Genomic DNA, 6,253 nt, shown 5'->3' with positions numbered 1-6,253 from the left:
ATAAGCCCATCCCAGCTGCCTTCGGGCAGGAGGCACGGTACACCAATCACAGCCAATCACAGGGCACAAATGGACAAACAAACATTCACACTCGCAATCACACCGATGGACGATTTAGAGTGTTCAGTCAACTTGCCATGAAGGATTTTGGAATGTGGGAGGAACCCGGAATACCCGGAAAAAACCCAGGGCAGGCCCAGGGAAAACGTGCAAACCCCACACAGGAAGGCCGGGTGCAAACCCACGATTTCTGCACTCTGAGGCGGGTGTGCTAACCGTGCTATCCACCGTGCCGCCCTACTTAATTTAAATGCTTCAAAAAAAAAAATCATCAAGCATATAAATTGAGGCTTCAAAATCTTGAAAACAGAAGCAGTTCTTCTAGCTCTCAGGTACTGTGGGCGTGTCCACCGAGTGCCCCGCAAATCCCTGAATTCACTTTAAAGAGTCTTTAAAATAGAGTCAATTACTTTTATTTGCACAAAACTCACCATCCCAATCGCAGACATGTAATTCTGCTAAAGAGCAGACATTGCTTGTATTGTCGTCATTCAATATTCTTAGCATGAATGAGTCAGAAATATTCTGAAATTCAACTGCGTTCTTTTCCAGTGTTGTCATTTTCAAGGCAGGCGATCTAGTGGATGTACTGCAGATGTACTGTCGGTTTTGCTGTCTTTCGATTCAGTTGCAGCGTAAAATCCTCGTAACCGTGTGCTGACCTTTGGCTGGTACACGAGTCTCAAGCACGTTGTATACGTTGTGCCTTTTTTTATGTTGAAAATTGCACTACTTTAATTTAAATCAGTTCTACCGGCATTATTTATTCGGAATAAATATTTCTGCATCAGCTTCGGTTTGGACATTGATCCTTGTGTGTCTCTGTGTTTACGTATTTTCTTCGGCTAAACTACCAATATTAAAATAAAGAGGGTGACTCTGTCTCTCCCTCAGGTTATCGCTCGGCTGTCTACACTGCAGCCTCCTTTCGGACTCAAACCCCAACCACCACTTTGACAAGGAGACACATGAGACCCCCACCACCCCACCCCACTCCCGCTTCCCGACCATTAACCTTCCCACCACCTCCTCCTCCTCCTCCTCCTCCGTCCAAAAAGCATACCTACAAGGCTGTGACCACTGCACGTTATCCCGAGCATCCAAGGAGGTGGACAACCCCGCGGCCATCATATTGGAGCCCGAAGCCCACATTTTATAAGCCTCAGAGACCCGTGATAAATACCACTCCAACGAAAACACAGGAGGAGAAGCTCGGGTTAGGAGACAAGACGGACAATACAGAGGGGGATGAAGGTAACCAGGTGAATAAGAGGCCCAGAGAAGGTGGCAGAGGTTACAGTTACAAAAGAGTAAGAGGAGGTGGAAGGATGCGCGTTGGCTCCGTTCGTCTGGTAAGTACGGATGGTCTATCGGACCGAGGTCGAGTTGAGATCTTTATCCGTGGAGAGTGGGGGACGGTGTGCGACGACCTTTTCACCACCAAGGCAGGGACAGTCGTGTGTCGACAGCTCGGCTTCAGGACGGCACTCGCGATTTTGAAGAGGGCCGTTCTGGGCCAGGCGGATCGCAGCGTCAGGATCTACTTGGATGACGTGGAGTGTGAGGGTGACGAGAGGTCGCTGCTTGAGTGCAAGCGATCCAGAGTTGGGAAGCACAACTGTTCGCACGCAGAGGATGTGGGGGTGATCTGTGGTTAGCCTGAATGCGGAGACCGGTGACGGGAGAATAGCACTGTAGATATACTGGACTACAGCAGTTCCAAACTGCTTTGAAGCTGTCAGATGAATATTACATTTGTTCTTACAAGCAATCCACATTCTTGAAAGAGTCTTTTGAAGTAGTTGCATACTTTACACCCCGTGTTGAAAACTGGCGGGCCAGGCATGTGCCTGGGCCATCAGTGGGGACTGAGTCGACTGAATCCACCTCTGAATACCACCACTATCAGATCACAAGTAGAGAAACCGTCCATCCATTTCCTAGTCCGCTTCTCCTCACGAGGGTCGCGGGGCGTGCTGGAGCTTATCCCTGCTGTCTTCGGGCAGTAGGCGGGGGACACCCTGAACTGGTTGACAGCCAATCGCAGGGCACACATTGACGAACAACCAATCGGCCATTCAAACTCACAGTCACACCAAGGGACAATTTAGAGCATTCAATCAATTTGCCATGTTTTTGGAATGTGGGAGGAAACCAGAGTACCCGGAGAAAACCCACGCAGGCACGTTGAGAACATGCAAACAACACACAAGAAGGCCGGGGCTGGATTCGAACCCACGACCTCTGCACTGTGAGGGACGGACGCCTATTCAGCGGTTCTTTTTTCTGTGATCGGATGTTATATTGTCATGAATGTAAGACACAAAATTCAATGAAAAGGAAAATGCAGGACATTCTGTATCTTGAATGTAATTTCTACTCTGATCAGAGTGTTTTTGATGTTAATAAAGATTACTGCAAAATGTATCCCAATTTCTCTTTTTTGTTTATTCTAAAGCAGGATGAGAGTTTGCAAACCCTGACCTGACATCTAAGTATACGTTAAGAGTGCCGGCCCCCACCTTTTTTTGCCAGGTTGTTGTCCTGGCCATTCATGTATTTTTTTAAAAATCCTTTATGAGCTAGCATCACACACACCTGCAATAAAATCATGACCACTTGCACTATACAATGAGATGATTCAATATAAAAGCTGCTTATAAAGTTCTGCTAAGCCAATTGTTTCGTTTCAACATGCCCTGTTCATTTTCCACAGTAAAGCAGATGTTCGGTTACATTCCACTTGGACTCACTAAATATATTGATCACGTTGAGTATACACTCCCCATGAGCCAATTTGACTTGGAGAAAAATGCTGCAATCCCAGACAGCAACGCATGGGAGAGCCACAAGACTGAAGAGTCATCTGCAACTGCATGATTGTGTACTGACCCAGATTCCTACTTGGCAATTTGTTCTGTGAATGAATATGCACAGAGGCGCACGCATTTGATTGTGTACTTAATTTTCCAGCCGTTGTCCTCCCATACATGCAGTTTATGTATGCAAGTGTTGCATTGAATAATTCCAGCAGGTAGTTAATAGTTAATAGTTAGAGCGTGGATGGTTAAAAAAACAAAACAAAACAAAACAAAAAAAACAGTAAGAAGAGTAATTAAGGCTATTATTATTATCGCCACTTTCTGATCAGAAGGTATGAGCATTTTCATGAACTAAATGTGTCATGAAGTAAAAAGTCTCATCTGCAAAGCGACTATGAATCTCTTTTCCCCGCTTTTGGAAAAACTATCATGAGAACAATGGAGCCCACGTGCTAAGACTAATTACAGCGTTATTACCTATAGTACGTTAGCTTGCTTGCTAGTTACAGTATTTACAAAAAAACAAAAAACAAAAAAAAAACAACAACAACAAAGATAAAACCACTAAAATTCATGTCAGAATTTGTGGTCACATCAAGCGTCCACACAACAATATTATACATAGGTCTTCCGTCGAATAGATTATTTTTTCAATAATGTGCATTTTATAGGTCCCATTCATGGTGCAAAAAAAAAAAAAAAAGGTTTTGACTCGTCACATAAAAACTTACATTCGAATGCAGTGTACACTTTTTCTTTTACATCTACTACACTTTAAAGAGAACCACCTGATTGTGAGAGGGCGATCAATCATCCTTTGCTCATACAAATTAGATTAAACCTGAACAACCCCCCTGAACCTGAACGCGCGCACACACACACACACACACACACACACACACACACACACACACACACACACACACACACACACTGGTTGACTGGCTGCACAGATGGGTGATGCTTGAGGCTAGTGGGACCGCTCGAACAAACACATGGAAATACACAATTCTAATAAATATACAAAAGCACTCATGCACATGCACACATACTGTAAACATAGGCACACACACTTTATGGTCAGAGAACCCAAATGGGGCTAATACTTAATTGTTCAATGATTTCGTCAATCTTTGCCAAACATTATTTCCATTTTAAATGAGGAAATCTTTCCTGAACTGTAGTTTGTATTTATGGACGTGTGTTATATGATGGCGCTCTACATGGGGAGGTCTGTTTATCTCAGTGTATTCTTTCAGTGATTTACAGCTGTGGTCTCACGCTGCAGAGAAGCTTCTTTCATTATGGATGTTGCCACAGGGTTGCTCGGGTATGCATACGGTATGCTACAAACACTCCGCTTGCTACGTTTCCATTTGTTTTGGAACGCTAGATGGAGCACGCGGCAGTCAGCTCGTGTTTACTCTGCATGGTCATGCATAAACTACAATGTGAATGTATTGGGAGTGTTTAATTCATGTGGCAGGATTGTGAATGGTGTTCACATGTTCAGAAAGCTTTCCACTTTTAGAGCCTGCCGCCGCTGTTCTAGAAGCTTCCTCGCTTGCAGGAAGGGGCGGGTGGAATGATCAAGACCAAAAGGCGGGCAAAGGGTGTATATAGACCGGTTGAGGTTGTGTTGTGATCCAAGAGGGACAGCGGTTGCAGGAAAGACAAATAAAAGGTGACGGAGGACGGATGGATGGAGAGGAGAGAAAATAAAGGCGGAGCGGGGCAAATATGAGATGTGTGGGGTTGAAAGTGAGAGAGAGAGAGAGAGATGTCGAGAGGAGGGCGGGCAGCGGAGGCAGGGAGAGGGATGCTGCATTTCAGAGATAGCACAGACTGGCGCTGCATGCAGGAGCAGACAGCAGGATGAGGACAAGCAATGAGGACAGAGAGCATGACAGGACTCATATTCAGGTAAAATATTCAATACATTTCTCAAAAAAAAAACAAAAACATCTGAATACTTTTGACTAATAAAAACCTGATTGGGTATTTTATGGATTTGCTTGGATGTAAGAAAAGCAGTCAACTTATCCAGACTTGTAGCCATCCATCCATCCAAGTCTTTGCATATGTCTTCATCTCTCCCTCTCTCATCTAACCTTACAGATCTATCCATCGCTCTCCTTCTGCTGGCAGGAAAGCTCCCCCTCTCTCTTCTCTTCATATCCATTTTACAATCTCCTCAACATTCCACCCACACGAGCATGCCTCCTGCACCGTTGAATTCTCCCTCCTCTCTCAGTCACTTCCACAGATCCCGAGGGCATCACTCTCTTTTCTTTTATTCATCTCCACATCCTTCAACTCTAATATATTTAGAGTCTCTCTGCTGCGCCGTTCATCGAGCGCGGCTCACTGCTCTATCTTCTTCTCTGTTTTCCCTAAGAGTGAAGCGGCACTGAAGGAATACTTGTACTACTGAACACACACTCCAAGAGCGGACTAGAGAGGAGGAGACCACTTATAATGTACCCGACAGGCTTAAAAACCCGGAGACAGAGAGAAATATACTCAATCCGTCTGGTTCGGCCGGATGCAAAGACATCATTGTGGCTCTTGGGATGAATAAAATACATACTGACAATTGCGGGCAAGTTCTTGGGAGGAGACCTTAAAAATGGGCAGTTATTAGCTCCTGGAAGAAAAAGGGAGGAGAGATCAGTATGACTCACGGCAGCTCGAATACTGTGTGTTTTGTATGCAGGAGGGGGCTAGAGTGAGATCCAGGCGAAATGAGAGAGACACAGTGAAAGAAAGAGAGCGGACCTTGAAAGACGTGAACGGTCTTCAGACAGGGATGAGGAAGGAGGACGCAAGCGAGAGCCAGTGACTTTCACACAGTGGGCCAAGTGAATCACCTTGCTGGAGGGTGAGGAAGGTGAGAGGTGGACCAGAGTTGTGAAAGTGACGGGAATAGCACGAGGGAAGGGTCACAGAAGATTTGCTGCCCGATGGACACTGGAAAGCGGACTGCAAAGGACAGAACGGGCTAAAAGGTATTTGAGACTGACTGTTTTCCTCTAAGGAGAGACTGGGTGGATGATTGTATATGGGAGGGTCTCCTAAAACCCAAAATGTGACATAAGCGGAAAACAAATCATGCCACAGAGAACATGTCCCGGCAGGAAACAGACGTTAAAGACGAAGAAAAGCTGCAGATGAGAAAACATGTCAGTCTGTGCACCACGCCGAGGACAGCGCTGAAACTTGAACTGTGACAACGACACAGCAAGAGATTCCGGTTAAATATTCATGCTGACGGGCCACTCTGAAAACAACTTGCGTCCTCCTCCACAGAGGGAAAAGAAAACTGCTTTCATCATGTGGGATTTTTACACGAGACAAGTTGGCAAGTGTGT

Source organism: Hippocampus comes, unplaced genomic scaffold (assembly GCF_001891065.2).
Source record: "Hippocampus comes isolate QL1 unplaced genomic scaffold, H_comes_QL1_v1.1 scaffold29, whole genome shotgun sequence".
NCBI classification, from domain to species: Eukaryota; Metazoa; Chordata; class Actinopteri; order Syngnathiformes; family Syngnathidae; genus Hippocampus; species Hippocampus comes.
This window is presented reverse-complemented; position numbering follows the sequence as displayed.